The following is a 25509-nucleotide window of genomic DNA, read 5'->3' as shown; positions in this document are numbered from 1 at the left end:
TTATTGTTTACACAAGTTTCATTAGTAAAAATTTAATTTTTTTGATTCTGGATAATAAAAAATTAATTACTAAAACTCATCTAAAGTCTTAACATCTTTTACATTTAACATAAATTAAATAAATTCTACATGAAACCGACTATATTCCGGCATTACATATGGACACTGAGGTTCGTTAAGCTTAAAGCCATAAAAGCCCGACCAATGGCAAAAGCTTAGAAGCACGCTTAGCGCAAAGCCTTCAAAGAATATCAACCAGCCCTCCCTTTAAAAGGATTACACTGATATATCGTTTAATTTAAATCTATAAAACCCTTTTCCCTAAATTACATGCAAGGGACCTCTAAGAATTGCTTAAAGGAATCGTCCAATAATAATTAATGTGATATATGATTATCAGGGTATATGTCGAAATATATTATCTTAATTTTTACCATAACTTGAAGCTAAGGGTACCGTTATTTAAGATTTACTTCCTGTAAAACAACATTGGTCGCAGTGCTTCTCCGTATCAAAAACTATTAAACCCGTTTATCACAATTATTATTGCATTTCCGTCTTCGTGTTTAATAAAAGTAATTCCGTCACGGCGAGGTTCCGCCGGCAAACTTTAATTAAATTCGTAATTATTTTCTAAACCGTAAAACACGGAAGTAAGAAAAACCCGTCGGCGAACTTCAACATTTATTTCCCTCGAGAATAAAGTAAAAATTGGGCTGTAGGAAAGTATATAAGAAGTGTAGTTTGCTTGGGTGCTGGTAAAATTACATCGCTCGGTTTAGGGTAGAAGGCCCTATTTGAATTTTAATGAGAAGGGGCAAGGTCGAGAAGTTACTGAAAAAATTATAAAAGAAACGATTTCTTATTTATGAGCCTGGAGGTGTTTGCGTTACGAAGTCTTATTACGAAAAGTTATTTTATGGTACTTAAAAGAAAGTTTGTAATATTTTACAATATTAGTAAATAGAATAAGTTATCTACCTAGTTATGAACGAATTATTACTGTCAAAGAAAAACTACCCATTATATCTGTTTACTTTAGGTCAATTTTTGGGGTTGTTTATATGCATAACTTAAATAGCATTTTCTTTATTTAATTCTTCTCTCTTATAATAATAAATAGGTAATAAACTAGCACTAAAATCTGCACTAAACTAGTCTTGAGCTGGACAAACTAGTTTTATAAATATTTTTTAAATGTAATTATTAACTACATTAGAAGAAGAGCTTTGTTGAGCAATATATGAAGTAATTGAAAATTGATTTTTTATATGGGGTTTTTAAATAGTTATTTTTGTTAAGACATTTAAAAGGAAAAGTTCTTTTATTTATTATATATATATGTTTAGAATATTTATTGTTCTTGCGATATTTGTAAGCCATGTTTAGTTCTGTTTTGGCTAAAGAAACTATAACTGTATATGGTAGCTATGAGAAAATATATTTTTATACTTTTCTTTTTTTTATTACGTAATCTATATATGTATGCCGGCTGCCTCCTTATTTTCTTTCCTCAAGTTTTATAAAATGATTGTGTTTTATCCATTCATTTATGTTTACTTCTGTAAGTATTGAATCCAATTATGTTATTCAGCTGCATAATTGAAACGGAGTTCTTCTGCATGCATTTATTAATTTTTATTTGTTTTTTAAATCTAGGGCTAATTTAACTATAATTGTCCTAAATTATTATTTATTATATAGTTGTAGCATTCATTAATGTAGCAGTATAATTTTAGGAAATTGAAGTGTTCAACTATAAAAAATAGGATTTCGTATCCTTTCTTAAGCAAAACTAAATTTATTATTATTAATAAATTTTAATATGTAAAATATTAAGAAAATTAATGTTTTTTGTTTCTTTAAATATATTTTTTGTGAAGTTTTCTTAAGGCATTTAAAAGTTTTTCAAAATTTAATCATTTAAGTCTTTTGTTAAGGAAAAAGGTTTATTTATTAAAAATTACTAGAAATATTACATTATTTTATTTCTTAACATAACTAAAAAAAGCTGATTTTAATTTATTTAGTAAGTATCAAATCCAACTATCTCACGCATAATATGCATAACTTAAATAAACTTTTTTTACATATAATTATTCTTTATTTTTCAACTTTCTTGAAGTAAAAAAAAATTACTGGAAAAAATAAGATTTCTAAATGCTTAATTAAAGAGCTTGATAAAGTTAAGTTTTTTATAATGTATTAGTTATAAGTCTAGTATTATTGTTAAAAAATATAGCCAATAAAAACTTATATTTAGAGAAAATATTCAAGGTTATTCACAATAGAGGACACTAATAATATATCCAAATATCTAAACTACAATATACAAGAAAAATTAGCGACTGGAAATACATTTTAAAATTAGTCTTATATACAAGGTGTTTCATAGTTTAAAAACAAATATATATGTAGTTATTGAAGAAAGTAATCTATGCAACACAACCTTTTTTTTATTTAATAATATTTAACATAAAAAAACATTAATTCAAATTTTTGGCATTTTCTCAAATGCTAATCTATTTCTAAATTATTTACACTATAACGATGTATTATACTTTTTTTTAAATTTTATTGTACAAAGATTGATATGCATTTATAAGTATTTCTATTTTATGTTTTTATTATTTTACTAGCTTTATCTAGGTAGGTTTTATTTTAATTTGTTCGAAAAAATAAACGAAAATCCTTTTTAAAATTTTTAGCAAATTTTTTCATGCTGTAAAAAATTGAACTCTAATAAATTACTTTGTTGAAATATAAGTATAAAAAGTTTAAAATACGCTCATATTTATTTTAGATCAATGGTTTAAAATAATTGGTTGGTAATACATTTTTTTTCTTAATATAATTATATTATATTGCTTAAATTTAGAGAATGTATTTAATTTATTTTCATAAGTATTAAATCTAGATACTATAATATGCACATGCATAATTTAAATGAGTTTATTTTCTAATTAAATATTCTCTATTTTCTTAGATTGAGATAATTTGTTTAAGAAAAGCGAACTTTCTAACTGAAAAAATTAAGGCTTTTAATGCTATACACATTTAAATGCATTAAATTAAAAAAAAAAAAAATTTGCAGAAATCTTATAAAAGATTTTCAGTATTTTCATAGAATAATATAAAGCAAAATAACAGATATATTTAATTAAAACCCAATAAAAAATATGTTTTTATTGGTTTAATTATTTTTTTCAATATTAAAAAAAAGGCAAAGAATCATTTTTAATAAATAGTTAATGTAGAAATATTAAAACTTACATATGCAGGTGAAAAAATTACACTTAAAATGATAGACGAAACTATAATTTTTATTAGTGATTTTGATAATGAGAAATTTAACCTGAAATAATTTTTTGTTTATTACTTCAAACGCATTAATAAATTTTTTTCCTAAGAACTGATGTTTTATCTTAATTCATTCTTTTTTACACTTTTATTTTAGCTTTCCTTTATTTCTAATTTATTAATTAAATTAAATTAATTAGAGAAAAACAGCAATATAACAACAGAAGGAATAATGATGAATGTTTCATTCAAGCAAATATTTTTAAAAAGAAAAGTGGAAGTTAATTTTACTTAATTTTAAAATGAGTTAACTATTAATAAAAAATTAACCCAATATTTTACTATTAGGAGAGTATATGGCTGAGTCATAAGGAAAAATAATAAGCTAGTCTAAATGAAAAAGTCCAATAAAATTAAGTTTAAATAAAATTAATCAATGACGCAGATATGCAAATGCATAACTTAAAAGGGTTTCATATATATTAAATACCTTTAAGATTTAATTAAAAGAAAAAATTGCCTAATCCAGTTTTATATAAAGCATATAGCGAAATCCCATTCGCTTTACGCTCCATTTTCCAAAAAGGGAAATTTAATTTTGCTGGAGACTAAACAGAAATCCGTCCCGAAAATTAAATTCAGCGTCTCAGCGACAAACAAGAAAGCCCCGGCCCCGTCTAGATAGATAGATGCCTTCCCATAGTCCGGGAGTTTTATGTCTTGCAGTAAATTAAGTAAGTTATGTTTATGAGGATGTTTGGAACTTTAGATTTATGTCTACAGGCACTAGAAAACTTCGTCCTGTCGTATTACTTTTATCGCCTCCGCGAGGAATGGTCTTAAGAGATAGGGTTTAGGATTTCCAGGCTAGGAAATTTAATTTTGTTTTGAAGGATTTGCAAGTAGATTTTCTGATTAGATTAAGAGAGATCATTACTAGAACATAAAAAAAAAATCATGGAATTTAGTTTTTGGTCAATATTGACACTATTTTCAAAAATAATAACAGATATGCAAACAAATTAACTCAGACACTTTTTGAGTTTGCAAATGAAAATAACCAAAGCAAGTTTGATAAAAATTTCAGTTTTTTTTGTTGTCTTTTTACATATACTTAAAAAAATGAGACCGAGGATTTCAGAACACTAAATTCTATCTTTATCTAGGAAAATTCAAAGAAGTTTTTTGCCAATATTGGTGATACTCTTCATAAGCTAGTTATTATACAGTATAGTGTTAGTATGATATTTGCAGTTGATACAGTTTCTTAAATATAATTATCTATAGTTAAATCCTACACCCAGATTCCTGTAACTAGCAACTTCTTGAAAAAGTGGAATTTTATTTTATACGATGACATTTAGAAGCCTAGAATTCTAGTAACCGTTTAAGACAATTTTGTAAATGTTGCTATTGAAAATAAAAATTTATTAATAATTTTTATTAATAGGTTTTGATAGTAGAGATGGGTGCTACAGTTACTTGTATCTGCATAATTTTAAAATGTCTCTAAACAAATAAAAAAAATAAAAATAAATAAAGACAGAGTTATAAACAGTATTAAAAAGAATAAGGAAAAAACTTATTCAAATTGTATTTATTTTAAATTAAATAGAATTTAGTAAATCAATACCTAGACACATATTATATTTAAACGTTTTAAATTTGTGGCTAAAAAATAATTTCCCGGTCTTGATATACCGTTGATAAAATATTGTAAATATTGTTACTGACAGATTGAATTTATAGTTAGACTCGACTTCCAGGTTTCTGTTAGTAGTAACTTGTTGAAAAGCTGAAATAGTATTTTAAACTATTAGAATTTTGGATAGATATACCTAGAGAAGTTATCTTCCAATACTATATATGTTATGTTTCATTATATATTTCATTATATATCTAGTATAGATCACCACTGATTAAGGGATAGAAATTAAAGATAAAAATAGATTTAAAATTTTTGCACCTTTATAACCTAAGTCGTTTTTATTTAAAAAACATATTAAATTACTTCAAAAAATTCAAAAATTATTTAAGGAAAGAAGTATACAACTTTAATTAAATCAAGAATTTATTACAGGTTCTTCACTTTTTACATCTGACTTTTTTATAAAAAAATATAAAAGTCTTAAAGAAACCGGTAAAACAGTAAATATTTTTTTTAAAATAAAAAATTCCTAAAATCCAAAAATGAAGAGCTCATGCATAACTTAAATGGGTACCACAGTCACTAGTATGTTTGGATCTTTTTAATTTCTCTAAATTAGTTGGCAGAAGTTAAAAACTAATAAAATAAATTGTATTTAAAAGAAAGAGATGAATTTACTGAAACTACTTAATTGCTTAAAAACAAAATATATTTAAATATTTTGATTTTGTTAAAATGACTAAGAAAAAAGTTTGAAATCATTTAGGATTTAAAAACAGCATTAAGCTTTAAGCTATGAAGTTAAAATACGTTTTTTCTATTTAAAATTAATATAAAGCCTATTTTCTGAAATATTTGAGCTAGGTGCTAGTTTGTAAAATAAGAATTATAAAAAATTGTAAGATAACGCGCTTTTACCAAACGAGAACTTAAAATTACAAAAAATATTTAAACGGGTAAGAGATTCTTTTAAGTTATACATATTTTTTAAAAGCATTAACAAATATCACGTTAAGTACTATTGAAAATCTTATAGAAATTAGGCATGTATATATAAGAATATATAAGACAGCATATTTTGTTTTCTAAGAATACATGAAATAATAATAAATAAATAGGCTACTCAAAGTAAAAAAAATATATATAAAGATTATTAAACTAACTAATCACAGAAACTGCTCCCATTTGTAGCATAGAAAATATTTCGTCAGTCAATAGAAAAATATATGAATAATCAGAGACATTTATTTGTTTAAATCTAGTACTAAATTAAATTTAAATATAGTTTTTTAAATTTAAAATAAATACCTAAATATAATTAAAAATACATTTGTCACCTAATTTTTATATATTTTATAGAAAAAGTATCTACTGAATCCTTTTAGTTTTATATTTATAAATAAGTAACTTTATTTTGTTAAACTTATAAAAAAATTAAGTGCTTTTAAAGCAATATATCCATAATATTTTTTTTTATGAGATCGTGACTTAAAGTTTTTACTTTTGTTTTTCAGAGTATCTTCGCCTATTTTTTTTCATTTCATTGACATTTTAACCTGGTTTTGTCTAATAACGTGGAAATACTACCTATTCTATTAGACCCAAAATAATTGCTTCTTTAAATAAACCTGTAAGAAACATTTTGCTTTTTTGAAAAATAATTATAATATTGTATTTTTCAACAACAATTTCTTAAAATAAAATTAGACAAAACACATACTATCCATCAAAAACCTATAAAATAAAGTCTATCGATCACATTATATAAAAAAAAAAACAACATAAACCAAAAAAGATTCGAAACCATTTAAGATAAGACTTCCAATATATGGCAAAAGACTTTTCTGAGATGAGATAAAGATCGTGGCAGTTTCAAGGGGGTAAAATGGGACTTTTGCGGAGGCAGCAATCAACCCGTTGCGTGACGTCGTAAAAGTCAGAGTTTCCTTTCCCCCCTTTGCTCTGGCGTGCCCTCTGCGCCATCTCTGGGGAGCGACCTCGTGTCGCAGCATCTAAAAGGTTTTTCCATGTTCCATTTCGAACAAATAAAATTGGCGTAAAGTGCCAAGAAAGGAGGAATTTTTCCCTACAGTCGCAAGGTTTTCATCTAAATGAGTTTCTCATTGGATATAAATGACGTACATTTAGGGCTGTTACCATTGGGTCATTTGTGAATTATTAAAATTGTTTAATGGTGTTAGAGTAGTTACGTTTATTTGTAAAATATATATATTTTTTTGCAGCTGGAAATCAGGATAACTCTTTATAACCTAATGTTATCTATACAGATCTAAATGATTTTAATTGAATATACTATCAAAACGATTACAGTTTGTTTCCATCAGTAGCATTTGATTCAAAAGTGAATACCTACCTACATCAAGGGTACCTCAACGATCAGTACTTGGTCCACTCTTATTTGATAATTTTATTGAGGGTATTTCTTTCAGACCTAACTTCTTTATGCTAATGATTTTAAAATGCCCTTTCAAATTAACCTAATAAATTACTGATCAATATTATTTGACTCAACTCAGACATTTGGCTTTATCTCTAAGCCGTGAATCCAATAAAGTAGCCAATCTTAAGTCTTTTTTCTTTTTCTTTATAAGATCTAGACTGGAGTATGCCTCGATAGTCTGGTCACCTGAACATAATCAACATATTGAGAGGATTAAGAGGGATCGTGATGCTTATCCTCCTCAAGGTGATCTAGAGGAAGACTTACTTCAACTGTTTAATATACAATCCGTTTTAATCAGAATAAAATATTTCTCACAAGTGTTTGTATTAAGGTATAGAAAAAATTAGATTTCAAGTAGCTCGTCAATCATCACGTTAAAATGTATTATTCTTTTTGTGTGAAGTTCGAACGAATAAACTGTGATTTATCTTATGTATATTGTGTGCACTATACATAATATTGTTACCACAGATTTTGATTTTGATACCCTTACAGAAATTAAAAAGCACCTACTTAAGATCTTTACTCCTCATGCTCCTATGTAAATCTGACCTTGCCTTACTGTTCTGTTCCTCCAATATATTACCTTATTACATGTTCATAAATATTGTTAGTTATTATTTTAATAAATAAGTAAATTACTGTTAGTTCATTTATACTATTTTAATACTTAAATTAAAATAAAATATTAAAGAAGCTAAATTCTTACTATTTTTTTGTTATAACTTTCCCAGGGAACTCTAAGTTGTCCGTTATAATATAATTCTACTAGTTTTTTATATCATCTGATTAATAATTGGTTCATACCCATGATCTTAATCCTGTTCGCCAGCCATGTTTTCTTATACTTTTTATAATAAATATGACGTACCCTCGCAATTTATTATCTCCTATCGAAACGAAGGGATAGAATGAGGACGCCCTAAAAATATGAACCTTAAAGGGCAATGAAATCCTGTTGATAAACATGTCAAGTCATAACCCTCGATGGGAAAGAAACTTTTATTGTCCTTAATAAATATGTTTAGGTCTCTTCAATTTATAGTATTTATTTGGCAGAAAATTAGCCCAACTAGGCCGTAAAATTTCCATTCAAACCGGTACAAATATTAATTTTTTTTCTGGCACAATTAAACTTTTACGAGGGCATTAAAATGCAACGGTTCTGTATCCCGGCTAAACACCTCTTAAACAACCTCGTATAGACTTATTTTTATTGGATTGTACTTTCACGGGCAATAAGTTTTTTTTTTTTAAATAGATAAACTAAATGTTGAACTTTCGTAAATGGATGTAATATGTATGTCAGAATTAAGAACTATTTACAGTTTAATAGCCATAACTTATTTACTGTACATAAATTGAAAAGTAATTTAGGAGCATTATCCACACTTCTATTTCTTAATAGATGCATAATATATTTTTTTAAAAGGCATTTAATTTGGTAATTTCAAGGATGGTTAATTATTTACAGGAGGTAGTTACATATTTTGCACTAAAGGTCATGTAGACTCACCTTATAATAAAAAATATTAAAATTATGCACCAAAAGTTAAAATACAAAAATAATAAAAGTTAAATATCTTAAAAACAAGAAAAAATACCTATAAACATTTAGTGTCAAACAAAAATAGTATTTTAGACGTATCATATCCATTTAAATTATGCTTAAAAATTATTATTGTATTACAGGCTTATTAGTTGATGATTTCCAATTAGTTTATAATGTTGCAAAGAAATTAAAAAGCTAACACTAATTTCTACATTTTAAGTAACAAATAATTATTAATTTAATTTAATATATAACTGTAAGGGTTAAAAGTATCTCCAAGTCTTAGGAAATTATTTAACTTTAGATAAAGATTTTGCAAAATAAAAAATCATAAATAATGTTTATTTTAGAAACATATAAATATACTAAATTAAGACTTAAGAAAAATTATTCCTTTAAAGAAATTTTCCTAGCTGGAAAAATTAATAATTTTTTGTATTACGTGTAAAATTTGTTTGTAATATTCAGTTGTTAAAAAGCTACGGCTTAAAATATTACTTCAAAATTAAAGATATTTAAAAAATAACAAAAAAAAAACTAAATATATATAGAAATAAAAGAAACAGACATATATATGGGTTATATTAGGCATCTCATTTTATTTAAGAATTTTCACTTAAGGTTTAAACATGAAGTATTATAATAATTTATTGCTTTTGGATTTAATCTTACGACAAAAAATAATATGATATTTTCAAGCTTATTAAATTATTTTTTTGTTAGACAATATAGTATTGCTTACTTAAAAATTTAATTTTATACTTAACAATCAATAAGAAATATTAAATTTGTACTTATTTAACAATTTGTTTTTCTCTCTTTTCTTTTATAAGAGTTCAATTAATATTTACCACAGTTTTTTTCAACAAATTTATAAATCTGTTTTATACAATGGTAAAATTGCTTTACTATATTTTTCTCACGAGATTTAAATTATGAAATTATAAAATAATATAAATATTATAAAAAATTGAATTAGCTAAAAATCTGCAAAAAAATTACAATTATTTTTTATATTTGTTCCTGGCTGTACTTAAAACTTACTAAAAATAAATTAGATATTAGAGTTAATTTTTTTTTATGCTATATGGTATTTTTTTTAGATAATTATTACAACCTTGTCTCTTGGTCATCATCAGTTTTTTTACAGGAGTTATTTTGAATTTATTTTTAATTTGAAGTTATTTTAGTCCTTTTAATTAAATATTTAATGAGATAGTAGACTTGCAATTAAAACAATATGCTTCAGGTACTTTTCAGGTTAGGAGTTTATTTAAAAGAGCTATACTTGATTATAAAAAAAAATAAATCTGATTATGGCGACCAAACGACGAAACATCGTAGTACATCGTAGTATAAATTACTAAGTACCAAGTACAGTAGAAAAAAGTGCCTATGAAAATATACAATTTACTTTATGGATGGTTGAAAAAAAATAATTAAAAATTTTTTTTTTTAGATATCCCTGAAATATATGAGATTTATTGGACGATTTATTTCTTTAATTAGTATTTTATACTTTATTTTTATTATCTGAGAAGCTTTGCTCTACTGACCCTATACGATTTTTCTATTTAATAAAATGAAAAATATATTTTTTAAATAATAATAAAATATAAAATTTCAATTTGAATTCAACTAAATATATATTATATGTTTTGCTAGTACTACATCAAGATGCTCAAAAAAAAAGTATTATATACAAAATCGTTTACTAAGCCTTTAAGATTTCGTATGAAATATAAAATGTAAAAATATATAATGTAACAGCCTATACCCTTCTAACAATATAATATATTAGCTGCTTTTTACAACTTATACTATAAATATAGTATAAGTATATACTTATAGTATTCAAGTTTTTCCTTTCATCAATCCACTATCATTAATCATAAAAGAAATAAATTCTATTCGATAATCTTTAATTGCTCACTTAAGGTAAATCTTAAAGATTATTTATTTTAATTATTTTCACAAAATCCTTAAATCCTAAATAATCATGCCTTCTTCTTTTTAAGCGCACTTTAAATAGTCAAATCATAATGATATACTTATTTCTCTATATTCTAACTTCACCCATATTTATTCATTTAGTAGTGAATTCAATTTAAAAAAAATATAATTCTTAAATAACACAATGAATTGAATATTACCTCAGATAAATAATTATTCATAAATCATAGTCATTTTTTCAACTCAAAGCAACAATAATAGTTGCTCCCCATGATGCCAAATTAATGGGCGACAATAAACGATCCCCCTTTATTACGTCATAAGGCTTAAAGTGCACATCGCGTTTTCTTAAATAGCTGCCCACGTGATGTCAACATCATAAACTGAACTTGATCATTGGTTTTGCTATAAACTTAAGGATCTTAGGTGTACATCAATAAAAGCAATAGTTAAGGATCTCGTTGTTTGTCAGCGGTAGCCTTTATTCATATATTTAAATTATCAATATAAGAAGAAAATTATATTTCAAAGTATTAAAATGAAGAAAAGAGCAGAGTCTGTATGAAAAAATATAATGTATTCGCGGTATGAAAGGAAATGGCCGAAAGTAAAAGGTTGTTAACGATTGACTTATAATTAATAAAAACTCCAAGAGGAGTGTACACCTTAATCAGTAGTAGTAGTACTATGCTATTTTATTAAAAAAAAATAAAAAAATGTTAAATATATACATATCGCCTGAAAACATGCAGAATCAATACACAAATCGTAAGTTATTCGGAAGATAAAATAACTTGCTAGAAAAGGAAATATTCTAATAATTAATGACTGGTTGAAGATTGAAATTATACGTAATACCATAATCGCTAATATTATCTAACATAACTTTAAACAAGAAGATATTTCTTGCCATTTTAACACTGTCAACTTAAAATTTATTATAGTTTAAAGTATTTGTTAACGTTGATTAGTTTTTTAAAAGTTTTGCCCAAGAATAACGTAAAAAGTTTTTTTTCTGTAGAATTATGGCGATTTTAAGTGATATATGGATACTTGTGGATGCCTTTTGAGGGTATCCTTGTGGATGCCTTTTGAGGGTATCTAAAATTACTTAATAAAAACTGTAATTTTTTTAAAGAAAAAAGTATTACACTTAAGTTTAGGATGAAAAAAAAAAATACAAACTTTCAGTCGAAATATTCGGAGTAATTCTTATGTTTCTCTTTTTCGTTTGCGCCATTTATTTATTTAACATTGAGAAAATTTAAAAAATTAGCAAGCTTAGAATATTCATTCTTTTTTAAGAAAAGGACTAGTTTTATTTCACTTTTTGCTTATATCCCAGTTTAATATTTTGCATGTTTTAGAAAAACACATCACCTTTAAGATAGGTAATAAAATGCATAACATAATAGTATATGATTAACACCTATCAACATCCATTTATTTATTGAACAATTAAACATTTCTCTCATGTTTTATTAACAATCCGGAATATAAGTCAATTATGTATTATGAAGATATATGTAAAAATAATTAAGATTTTATGGTTTTAGGTCTTTATTCAAATAATAATTAGTAATTACAAGTTCATTATTGAGATATCTCCTATTAGTATTCTACTTTAAAGCTTTTAAATAAAATTTAAAATTGTGCTATGAAATATGAAAAATCTAAACTTTTTGCTTATTTAAATGACACATGTATAATTTTTTATTAACAAAAATAATTTTTTCTAAAACAAAAAGACAGTTAATTCTCAACAAAGCCTATATTAACAAATATTAAAGCCTTCTTTACTTTATTTTTTTTAATTTCTAAATAAATATGGACACGGAATAAAAGCATAACTTAACAGTGTACGATTAACTCATGTCAATATTTATTTAATAATTAAATATTTTATCGTGTTGTGTTTATATTTTTTATATCGTTTTTTAAAACATCATAAACTAAACTTTTTAATTGGATTTTTTTGTTGATTGAATTTTGTTTTTTTAATTGAATTCTTAACTACCTTAATTACCAGAACAAACGTGTTGGGATACTAATCCCAACCAATTTTGAAAGGAAAATGGTTTTATCTTAAGCAAGAAAGCTAGGTAAAATATGTATTGACCCTATTGATTTATTCGAATTAATTCATAAAAAATTGTAATAAAATCAATAAAGTTAAAGCATTGAATGGTAGCAGGGTTGTTCGAATAAACCTGACTTTGATCTTGGCCAATTGCTTTTTACACATATTTTATCAGATTTTTAACACTGTTTTGTACTTAAACTCTAAAAAGTAACACAGTGCTACTGAACAGAAAAATCAAAACTTCTTGTTCATTTTCTGATATGTTCATGACAATTTCTGGGTAAATTAAAGTCGCTTTTTGATTTGTCGAACCCTGTATATTTTAAAATGACAAGTCATTTTCAAGACAAGCAATAAAAAGCATAAACTAATAGTATACGATTAATACATATCCACATTTTATAATTATTAATTGAATAATTAGATATTTTTTGTGGTATTTTATTAGCATTCCTGAATAAGCATTTTCAAGAAATTTATACTACCTGCTAATATTTCATGTTTTTATGTATTAAGCTTGTTTGCGGCCAATACTACGTTAAATAAGGCAATTAAACATTAGCAGGTTACTTATAAAATCAATTAAAATTTTACGATTCATAAGTCTTTTTTTATAGTTGATGGTTTTAGATTTGTATGCAAATATTATAAGTTATTAAGATATCATATTAGATGTTAAAGCTTATATTAAACATTGAATTTCTATGTAATAAAAAGCAGAAGCTTATTTTTATCTCTTGTATTGATTTGCCGTCGATATGTAAATTTTGCAAAAACTATTAATATACATATTGCGTAATATAGTAAAGTTGGAGTGGGATTGTAGAAGGAGTAAAATTTGAAACTAGATTTATTAGCAATAAATCCAGTGATCGTTAAATTTATTAATTGGTCAAATAAAGGTAAGTTACACATCTAAATATGGGATGCTTGATTAAAATTTGGTCCTGCTAAAACAAAGATCTTATCTAACATCACAAAGGCTTCGAACACCATCCTGTAAGTACTATATGTATGATAATTTTTGTATTTCAATTGAAAAAAAAATGTTTTTCTACAACATTCTTCATCTTAATCAGCTTTTCCAAGTTCTTTGGCTTCTGGTAATTATGAAAGAGGCTCTAAAAATCTATCAGGATCCTTATGTGAACTTATGATTCCTGTCACTACCTCCAATGAACAGAATTCATTCATTAACCAGTCATTTTTCGAGAATGAATTTTGAGTTTTTTAGATCTTAGCTCTAGTTAGAATTTTCTTCGAGAAGTTTGACTATTTTGTAGAAAAATTCTTAATTTAATTCAGAGAAGGATCAAATAACATTGAACTCATTAGACCTAGTCCAAGACGTAAAACCAAGATGGCTTATTGCTATATCCAAGTCTTTTGACTTCTGATAACCCCGAGTAAGTCTACAGAAATTCATCAGAATCTTTTTATAAACTTCTGGATCATGTCAGTACTTCATTATCTATTTACGCTTTACAGTTTGCTTTAGAACTGAAAATGGTAGGTAATAAAATTATAAAAAATAGCCGCAAATGCCTCAAATAGCACAAAAATAGGAAATGGCCTTAACTACTTGGAAAACAGTAAATAATTACGTCAAAAGTCAGTTGAGTTGCCTAAGATACTGCAAGAAAAAAATATAATTATTTCGTTTGACTGGAGGTAAAATGCTCTACTGCCAATACCTTACAAAAATGTTCAGATGCCTGAAATAAAATAAAAATTGGCCTCAATTGCTAAGTTTAAAGTTTCAACTGCCTGGAAGAAAGAAAAAAATTTAATTATCTGGAAGACCATGCAGCTTCTTGCAATTTTACCTACAAATAAGATTATATCAATATTTAGTTATATTAGTAGGAATAGCCTTAAAACAGAGTTGCAAATAGCTCTACATTAAATTAGACTAGCAGTGGTATCATGTCAACTCTTCTGATAATCCTGTGAATCTATTATCATGAGAAATGCTACCTCAAGATCTCTTTGCAATAGCCCTTAGCTACAGTAGCAGAAGTAATGCCAGCTTTGGATAAAAACGAGTTTTACGCTTCTCATGAAGATGCTAACCTCCATAAGACAAGGACACTTCTTAATTGCCTTTTCCCTAAAAGAGTTTTGACCTCTGATCCATAATGAGTCTTGTGTAAGATGTCCTTGAGTACTTAATGTTTAATTTTCTTATTTTTTTATTGAAGCCTTTATAATTCAGCTAGCTTCAGTAAAATTATAGTAATGATCATTCAGATATTCGACTGTTTTTCCTTTGGTGCACTCTTCCAATTTATAGAATTTCTCAATGAACCAATCATTTGTGATAGTAAATTATGAGTTTCTGTCTCAGTATCATTAATACGATGCATCTTATCTTCAGTAATATTTTTATTTTCATGTAAACTGACATAGAAATTGCAGAAGATTTTTTTACTTGAAAATCTTGCGTCGTACGAAAAAAAGGCAAGGAATCAAATTTGCTTTAAAGTGAACGAGGATTTGAAAAATAAAAATTTTTGTTTTTAGAAAAAATAAATGGTGTATCATTTTCAAGTCAAAAATCACGTATCGGACCACTGATCATTTAATCTACTGAAAAATCATTTAGATAAAAGTACTTTTTTACCACAAAGGCGTGTACTAAATTTCATAAAAATATCTCAAGTAATGAAAAATATATAAGTAAAAGAACACTTTTTTTTAACTTTTTTACAAAAACGAAACATTTATTGATATATGTATATAAAGTAAATGAGGATTTTTTGTGATCACAGAATCCTTTATAATTATAGAATAATTATTGTAAATGTTTAAAATGGCATTAATAACAAATTTTAAAATATATTTAACTGCTGGAGAACCAGTACTCACATATATAGTTCTCGATAACGTAAAAAAATTATTATTGCAAAGTTTATTTTGAACAAAAATACAGAAAAAAAAATTGACTTAGGAACAATAAATAGGATCTATAACCTAATTTCATTAGTAAAATATTTACTATTTATAATTTCTATGTGGAAATCCATTTCAAATTTCAAACACCAAAATATCGATGATTTGATGATGATTAGAGTCGATAATAAATAACCATAGATTATAGCCTCAATCTCACTAAAAGCAGATAACGAAACAAGAAAACTATATTATTATAATTTTATAGACAAATACCTAAATAATTAGTTCTTTATTCACAAAACAATAAAATATAACTTAACCTTAAACTCAAAAAAAAGTCACGTAAGAAATTCATCTAATAATCCAATTAAACCCTGCTCTTTGATATATCATTAAATCGAAAGATTGAGACACAATTTTTGCGCGATGCATTGCAAATTTTCAAACTAAGCGAGATTAAGCACCTAATCGACATTAAGTTCATACGGTGCTTATGGGTATTAAGGGTCCAATAGAGCTTCATATTACAAAGATATATTATTATAATGGTTGAATAATTTACCTAATGGCGTGAAAACTGGCATTAGCATCTATCGGCAATTATTTTCTTATATTACAAGATGTGCGTACTGAACACAATAAATGTTACACTCTAAGTTAATTGCTTTCTAGCCTCTAATTTTTGAATTCCGTCGATAGGACCCTACCAATATAGCTGAGAATAAATAGCACATCTTACAGCTCCAGTTAAGTTGCGTAATACGTTTCAGAAATGCTATGTTATTAGAAAATCTTTAGTTAGTGTATCTTTGTGGAATTAAAATACTATTTTACCTCCTTTACTGAAATGGCTGCAACGTAAACTTTTGTAATATATCTGTAGATTTTACGTACTAATTTTTAAGTCCCCGCAGTTGTAAATATTACAATACCACTTCATTAAAAAATAATAGTAAGAAATTTATTGTTGTCGTTTACTAGTCAACTCCATTGTTATTTTTAAACCTAAGTAAAGTATAGAAATACCAAGGCAGAACATAATTTTTCGCTGAGGTTGCTGCATTCGTGTTATTTCTACTGCGCGGGCGAGTTTTTGCTTCTTTTTCTCCTGCTGGCGCGGCTGCTTCGACTTTTACGATCTGCCCGCCTGCTCGGCTCCCATTCCTGCAGATTTTGCCTTACAGTTCGATTCCAATGGCGGAGTATGACATTTAAAATTCGTAAAAGAAACTCTTTAAATTTAAAAATAAAAACTTAATAAGTTATTAAAGAAAATCCTTGGGATATTATTACAGATTAAACAAGGTTGTTTACCTAGAACTAGACAATTTTCCTTTAGAGAAAAGATTTACTCATTCAATAGCTTGGACAAATAGGCAAACCAGAGAGTAAAGATTTGAATCAGGGGTACGTTATTATTAAATAACTACTTAGTGTTTTTCAAGTTAAATAAAAATCTACTTAATTTGATTCGCTCTTTTTGGCATCTAAGTCTTAAACAAGTGAGTACCTAAGAACTCTTCTTCAACTCTAAAAGCATTTCTATGTTATTCCAACCCATCCTGATATTGCAAAAGATTATATACAGTAAAAAATAAAATTTTTTCTGGATATTGTCTGACTAGATGCAGCGAATCAAAAAAAATATAAACCAAATTAAATATTTTCCTATCAAAAGTATTTTTATTATAGTACGTCGGCGCCCCTGAGTTGGTAAAAGCTTCTCAAAAGCTTTTCCAGAGAAGCGTCATGCAGCTTTTCTCTCTAATGCCCTGACAATGTCTGAAGAAAGTTCCAGCATCCAGCCGGCTTGCCTCGTTATATTATACGGTTCGAAACGATCTCGAGCTTTACTTCGTCTTTAGTTTTATGACTATATGGATATATGCCAACCATTAAGGTTGGCGGCCCTGAAACGCCCCACAATTCTCACTTGGTATTTTGCATTTTCTAAAAAAAATTTAAAGGAAATTTTGGGATGCCGCTTTGCTTCTAAAAACGTTTATTAAAATCGGTATTTATATTTCGATTTTAGTAGGATCTAATTTATTTAAGAAACATTGCATGCAAAGAATAACTCTTGAAGAGAGGATGAACCTGTAAATATTATTATAGAAATTGGACATAATAACATAATATCGTATAATTTCTTCAGTATAGAGCCAACGAAAATCATTTCAGGAATGTCTAAATTTACTATTAGCAGATGTCCCCAGAGTTATGCTCCCGAGAAGTGAACTATATTTAGATGGGGCTTGTGTAAGTTTAAAGCATTCTAATTATTAACTGATTATAATTGATGGCCATAGTAATTCATATTCTTTGAAATAAATGGAAAAGTCAGAAATATAACAGAAAAGGTGAGTGATATTTCACTCATACGATTTCATTACTAGATAAAAATAATAATTAGTGAAGGATTTCAAATTTTTGCCAGTGGTGAATATTTGATCTATCATCGTAAATTTCGATTTTTTATTTGTGCTTTTATTTTTGTGTCAAAGCTGCCAAACTATCGAGGTACAAAAGTTTATCTGCACACCTATTTATATAAAATTAAATTTCTTACAAAAAAACCTTTCTTTGACAATTTTTATTCTTCATCAACTATTTCCAAATAATCTAGCTTTAAATATTAATTCATTTCTTAGATTTACCTTTTTAATTTTAGAATTTTGTAATTTATGAACAAATAAAAATTTAGAAAAAAAATTCATAAAGGGAATTTAGCACTCTACAAATAAGGCCTTTTCTTACATAAAATTACTTTTAAAAGTTATAATCAATGTTAGTAATAGTACATATTTAACTTTTGAAAGAGTAATTTAATGAAAAAACTTAAATAGACTATTTATATAAAACATTAAATTCCCTTTAAAAATTTATATTATTCTTTTCTATATAATGTTCGTTATTTACAAAATTCCAAGGAATATATCAATATTTAAAGCTTGATGATTCAAAAACGGCTCATCTGGCGAAAAAGAAGGTATTTTTATGAAATTTAGTGTTATATAAATATATATACATATATTTTTTTTCTTGATATTTTGACAGTTTGACGCAAAAATAAAAGCACAAATAAAAATTGAAATTTAAGATGTTAAAGCTTTTAATAATAAAATTAGTGGTAATATTTTCACGATTCTTTTTATCACCTTAAACAATTTTTGATATATTTTTCAAAAACCAAAATAGCTGATTTTTTTGTCCCAGTCTAATGATTACTATTTCCAAGCTGTGAAAGATAACAATAAACAGAGGATAAATATTTAGAGGAAAAAAGAGAAAAAAGAAAAAAATATATAACGAGTAGAACCCTAAATAATTGAAATGAATATTTAGTTTTTTTTTGAATTAAAGAAAACAAAAAAAAATTACATTTATAGATTAAACTTTACCTAAGAAAAACTTTTGTGGTGAAATTCGAGATTATGTCTCGCAATTATTAAAAATTTAACTTTCTTAAAGATGATAAACATTCTAAATGAAGCCATGAAGATAAAATAAATATTAATGACTTCTTAATAATAACAACTTTGACAATGGCACGTAGTTGTACAAACTCAAAACTAATTGTTTTTTATTGTTGTATTGCAATGGTATTATAATTTATTGTAATTTAGCAGATTGTGGTGGACATTCTCTCTGGTGTCCAAACAGTTGTTACAAAGTACAAATAAATTATTATTCCTATAGTTTTCTTGAGCATTTACTTAATTTGGAATCAAGTAAGTGGTGCCAAGTGCCACATCTTAAAAAACTTTAAAATCAATTAAGGTCAATTTTACATTCAGTAGAACTGATTAAATATGATCCATACAAATCAGCACAGTAATTAGAATTATTTCTTCTCTAAGCTGATTGAGGATCATTTTTACCAAATTGACTGATCATCTGAATATCTTTTTAACATAATCGTTCGAGTCCGTAAAAATTGCAAATAGATAGAGAATACTCTCTCTAAAGTGAGTATGTAAAAATGCTTAAAAACTTGTTAGTTGATAATTCTCTCTGAAATTCAAATTAGGCCTAATTACAAAAAAAAGACACAAGAATCCGATAAGTCAGCACAGATTGAAATATGGCATATAGATATTCTTATTACATTTTCTAATACACACTGTAAAATACTTCAGAGGAAAAAGAAACTCTACTGAGACTAGCTATCGATGAGGGCATTTTAACTTAGACTATAGTCAATATGTATTTTAAGAACCCAAATAATTCAGTTCACTTTTCTAAGTTAGTAAGTAAACTAATAAATCTATTAAATGTCTTCATTTATAAGGAGTTTATTTGAATTAAACCTAAAAGTATAATTTTTTTTTCTCTAGAATTTATGAGTCTAAGAAAGAATTTAGAAGCAATTAAATTAGTTTTTTAAACCAAAGCTTAGAATTGGAGAAAAAGCTCCAACCTCCGTATAAACAAATCTCATAGATACATTTTTTATTTAAATCGTGGTTTATTTAATATGGGATCCGTACATAGTTTTCACTGCCAAATTATTGAGCTTGGACACCTAGTAAAAATTCTTATTTAAGAAAGAGAAAAACAAGACCAAAGATAGGTCTAACGGGATAAAGAAAATGTGAGTGAAATCATTAAAAATCTTTAAATGTTCATTTCATCAAGAAGTTTGGACAACTAAAAGAAATTTTTATTTTAAAAAGAAAAAAAAATAAGTCTTTTTGTTTTTTTAATTAATTTGTGTGTTTTTTATGTATTTTGGTTTTTTTTAAATTCTTAACAACTAAGTTATATAGTTCTGGAGATGGCATCATAAAGGTCAAAACCTTGACAGAATTTAAATACATGTTTTTTCAAGAACGTTTTATTTCTGACCTGTATCTGTTTAAGCAATTTCTGTTTAACCAATGTTCAGTTATACCAAAAATTTGTAAAAAATTAAGATCTTCAAAAGAAATTATTTATTTGTTGTACTATCGTCTGATTTTTCAGAGGGTGCTTGATGCTACAATTGCGTCATATTGTCTAAAAATTATTGCTTTTTGATGGAAGACCACTAGAAAAGTAGCTACTTTGATTATGCCTAATCTTCTGAAGCCATAGGAGTCTTTTTGATAAAACTCATTACCTAAAGGTACAGAGATCTGCTTCAACCTTATCTGAACCAATACAATAGTTATTATAGAAGCGATAATATATTTTACGCGTAGTCCAAGACGCTAGGAAGTCCTTCTAAAACTTGCATTAATTAAATGCTGGTGTTTGTATGCCCTTCAAATTATGCACTTGTAGGTTTGTAATGGAGGAAAGAAAGGTAATGCCTAAATTAATATGGAAAAATCCTGCAGTCTACTCAACAAGTAGCGACTATATTCCGCATCAGATTTTCAGAACAGCTTCACTATTGGAGGCGTCATTCGGTCGATAAATAGTTTATAATTATCCTTCGCATTTTACATTTTGACATACATGGGTCTTATTTGCAGAAATAAGACCTTAAAAAAATTTAGCCTCACCAGAATTTGTTACCGGTGCTGTGGTCAATATGTGGTATGAGTATGTGGCACCAGCGGTATTCCTTTATTTATGTTTAATATTCTTATATGAATTCTTTATTGTGTTTTTTCGCATGTTTTAATATTATTTTAGTAATTTTTTGTCTCCAAAAAATGACATCATACAGGTCAAAACCTCTACACATTTTAAATACATAGTTCTCTAAGAACGTTTAATTTTTGACCTATATCTTACAAAATTTTTTGCAAATTGATTGATAAACTTTTTAAGCAGAAATCTTGTACACAATTTTTCCATATTAACTATAACTTTATCGTTAATTTTTTTTATTTTCTACTAATACCTTCTAGGTTCTGAATAAACCCAAAATTCATAATTCATACCTAATTAAGTTCGAGACTTCGAAACCTCCTCGTTGTTTTTTTTTTTCTGTTCTCCATGACCCGACTAATTAAGACAGCAGACCAAAATGGCTACCAACAGGAACGGGCTTACTGACGTTTACTATAACTCATTATAAGCCTTTCCCCCCATGTTAAAAATCTTGGCGACCGGTGAACGTTGTTGGCTGAACAGAAACTGCCGCTATATTTATCATAAAACTTGTGCTGTTTCATAATGCGTCAGTTCAACGTGTATTATTCGATAGTGTGGTTGATAAGGTTTTTATTTTTTTACGTGTAACTTACGTGCTTTATTGTATTTTCGGTGCCTTTTATTTCTAAAAGTTTAAGTGTCGAAGTTCGAACGTGTCAACGTAGTATAAAGTTCTTATGTACCTGGGTTGGACATGCGCGGGCTTTAGTAGTTAAGAAAGAGTAAGTTTTGTTTTGAGATTTTGAAGCGCTAATGAAAATGCTGGTTATAATGATAAAAAACGTTAAGAAATTTAGTTTTTGAAAAAGTTTACACTACCCAAAACTGACGCTTTTTCACATGAAAACTCAAAATTTCTTACAAAAAATGTTTCACTGCTGAAATTTTTATTTGCATTTTTAAATTCAAATTTCAAAAATTTCTAATACCTTCTTGGATAAAACCTTCATAGAGTTTTTTTGGAAAACTAATTTTTTTAGCTTTTCATAAGGAAGAGTTACTCACTATTTTAAATTAATAAAATATTTGTTCAAAAGTTCAAAGATGTTTTGGGAGTTTTTCTTGAAAACAATTTTCCTATTTTAAGAGCTTTATTTTTTATTTCACTATTTTTCAACAGTTCCTATTTAAAAAAAATTAATATGTTTTCAAATTTTTTAAAAACGGGTCATAGTTATGCGGTATAATAAAAAAATATTAAATAATAGATATCTTTTAGTTTATATGAGTAATTGTTTTATATGGAATAAGCCAGTAATATATGTATGCCTACAAATACCTCCCTAGAGGATCTTTGGCCCAGCCCATTATTATATATTAGACTAATTATACAGTGACCGCCTAAAGTTCCGCATAAATTCGATAAAATTAGAGACATGATTTTTTGAGAAAATGCTCGGAACCGTCGATTTTTATTTTAAGTTGCGCATTATTTCATTATTTCAAAAAAGATATGACGTCATCGGTCATTTTTTTAAATGGAATGCTATATTTTTTATTGCATTTATGAAATATAGGCGAAATTCCAAGCAAGTTTCGTATAACACACCTTATCTCAAAACTCAACTGTTTCCGAAATATTTACATTTAAATAACAAGAAAACGAATAAGTACGTCTATTTACAAATTAAGGTAAAATCGAGGATAAAAATAATTTACAAACACTGCCAATTGTTTCTATTTCCATGGTTGCACTTGTAAAGAATCTCCATTTTCGAATGTCACAGTCAGTTCGAAAATTAATAGTTTTTATCAGAATAAATTATGGCTAATTTAACGGAAACCTACGAATTGAAATTTTGATGATACTAGTGTACGGGGATCGAGTGCGCACGCAAAAAGAAGTAAGTGAACTGTTTAATGCCAAATACCCAAACCATCCTATTTCTCAGTCAACAGTTAGTAGAATATAGCACAACTTTAGGTCATGTTAGGGATTTGCCAATATCAGGTCATCCCAAAATTTCTGAAGAAACAAAATTAAACGTTCTACTCTCTGTCGATCGAAAATCCAAACAATGCAACTTCACAAATTTCAGTTAATAATAATAGAGCCGGAACGTCAGTAAGACTCATCTTAAAAGCAAATGAATACCACCCTTATAAAATTAGACTAATACACGAATTAAATAAGGACAATCCTGATCGAAGAAACCAATTTTGCGAGCAAATGATGAACATTTACAATAATAACCATCAGTTTGTGTTACGAGATTTGTTTTCGGATGAAGCAACTTTTTGTTTAAACGGCGTCGTAAATTGGCAAAATTGTCGGTACTGATCAGTGTCAAATCCACACTGGGCAACTGAGGCTCATACACAGTACCGTAAATCTATTAATGTTTGGGCTGGTATCGTGGAAAATAAAGTAATAGAGCCAAGAAAACACTCACATTTCTTTCGAGATGTCCGTAATTACAGGGCCAATAGAGGGCCAATAGAGTGGCCGGCCAGGTCACCAGACCTAAATCCCTGCGACTATTTTCTATGGGGGTACCTGAAAAGTAAAGTTTATATTGAGAAGCCAAACAACATAGAAGATTTGAAAACCGCGATCACCCGAAATAATTGATAGTGTTTTACATGAGTTTGTAAACCGTCTTGCTTTCTGCCAAGAAGTAAATTGGGATCAGTTTGAACACTTGATAGATTAATAAGAGTTTTTATAACATTTTATAACATTTTATCCACAGTTTATAACATTTCATCCTCCATTTTACCTTAATTTGTAAATAGACGTACTTAGTTTTCTTATTATAGTATTTATTTATTTAAATGTAAATATTTCGGAAACATTGAGTTTTGAGATAAGGTGTGTTATACGAAACTTGCTTGGAATATCGCCTATATTTCATAAATGCAATAAAAAATATAGCATTACATTTAAAAAAATGACCGATGACGTCATATCTTTTTTTTGTTCCACCCTGTATACAAAAATTTATGTGAAATAATGCGCAATTTAAAATAAAAACCGACGGGTCCGAGCGTTTTCTCAAAAAATCATGTCTCTAATTTTTATTGAATTTATGCGGAACTCTAGGCGGTCACTGTATATATTACTATTAATTAGACGAGCTTAAATTAAATTTGAATATATTTTATAAATAATATAAACATTTATTTTGATCACATATATTGTTATGTTTCTATTCTAAAAAATTGCCTACCTTTAAGATTTTTAAAAAAATTATGTTATTTTCATTTATATTCATATTTATGTAACATTTTTGATATAGTACAGTTACCAATCTAAAATAAACTAAAGTTTAAATTTGAAATTAAAAAAATTTACATTATTATTTATTATTATTTTAATGACACTTAAAAAAGTTGATTAAAGTACATGCAGTATAATTAAGAAACTAATAAAAATAACAAAAAAATCTTAATTTGTACAAACTTCTTTTGAGAAACACTGATCATACAGTGACATAATTACTATATTATAGGATATCTCAATTATAAGTAGTATCTAATTTCTTAAGTCTTCTTTCTTTTTTCTTATTTAAAATATGTTCAAGCAATATACAATTTTTTTCATTTATCTCTCTGTATAATAAACTAAAATCAAATATGACTTAAAATATCATCCCGCATTTTTAGGGTTTTATTATAATTTTTTAAATATTTAAGTATTAAATACATATTTAAAATGCATTAGATAAAATTCTAATATTATTTTATGCAATAAAAAGGACTGTTTATTGATTGCAAGAAATCGCTACACTATATTCCTACGGCAATACATAAAACTGGAAATAAATACGAAAAAATAAAAGAAACGAAAAGAAAAATACAATGTTAAATCCTAACAAAATTTTAATTAAGTTGTTTTGAATTACAGTATATTTTATAGAGTATGCAAACATGTAAAAAACGCTTTTTATATATGTATATATGAACAATCTAAAATTAAAAAAAAAAACATAAAGGAAAAAACCTAGCGGTGAAAACAGCGTTCCGATCGCGATTGAAGGACAGTGATCACAGTTTTAATGGTTTTAATGGTAAAGACAGTCTTATTA

The 25509-nt window shown here is 26.6% G+C and overlaps 2 protein-coding genes across 5 annotated transcripts in view; one reads left to right on the top strand and one right to left on the bottom strand.

Annotated features, from left to right (window-relative positions):
- The window catches only part of LOC126735861 (NADH dehydrogenase [ubiquinone] 1 beta subcomplex subunit 2, mitochondrial-like), a 490931-nt gene that overhangs the window by 165873 nt on the left and 299549 nt on the right, over window positions 1-25509 (bottom strand). The gene's annotated exons all lie outside the window — the stretch shown is intronic.
- Window positions 1-25509, top strand: part of LOC126735856 (homeobox protein abdominal-B) — a 246806-nt gene that overhangs the window by 43260 nt on the left and 178037 nt on the right. The window contains exon 1 of one of the 3 annotated variants that reach the window (XM_050439939.1): window positions 22008-22203. The exons of the other annotated variants lie outside the window; for them this stretch is intronic. The gene's annotated coding sequence lies outside the window, so the exon portion shown is untranslated. Of the gene's footprint in view, window positions 1-22007; window positions 22204-25509 lie in introns of those variants that run through there. 3 annotated transcript variants of the gene reach the window in all.

The sequence above is a fragment of the Anthonomus grandis genome, chromosome 5, assembly GCF_022605725.1.
Source record: "Anthonomus grandis grandis chromosome 5, icAntGran1.3, whole genome shotgun sequence".
Taxonomy (NCBI): Eukaryota; Metazoa; Arthropoda; class Insecta; order Coleoptera; family Curculionidae; genus Anthonomus; species Anthonomus grandis.
This window is presented reverse-complemented; position numbering and strand designations above follow the sequence as displayed.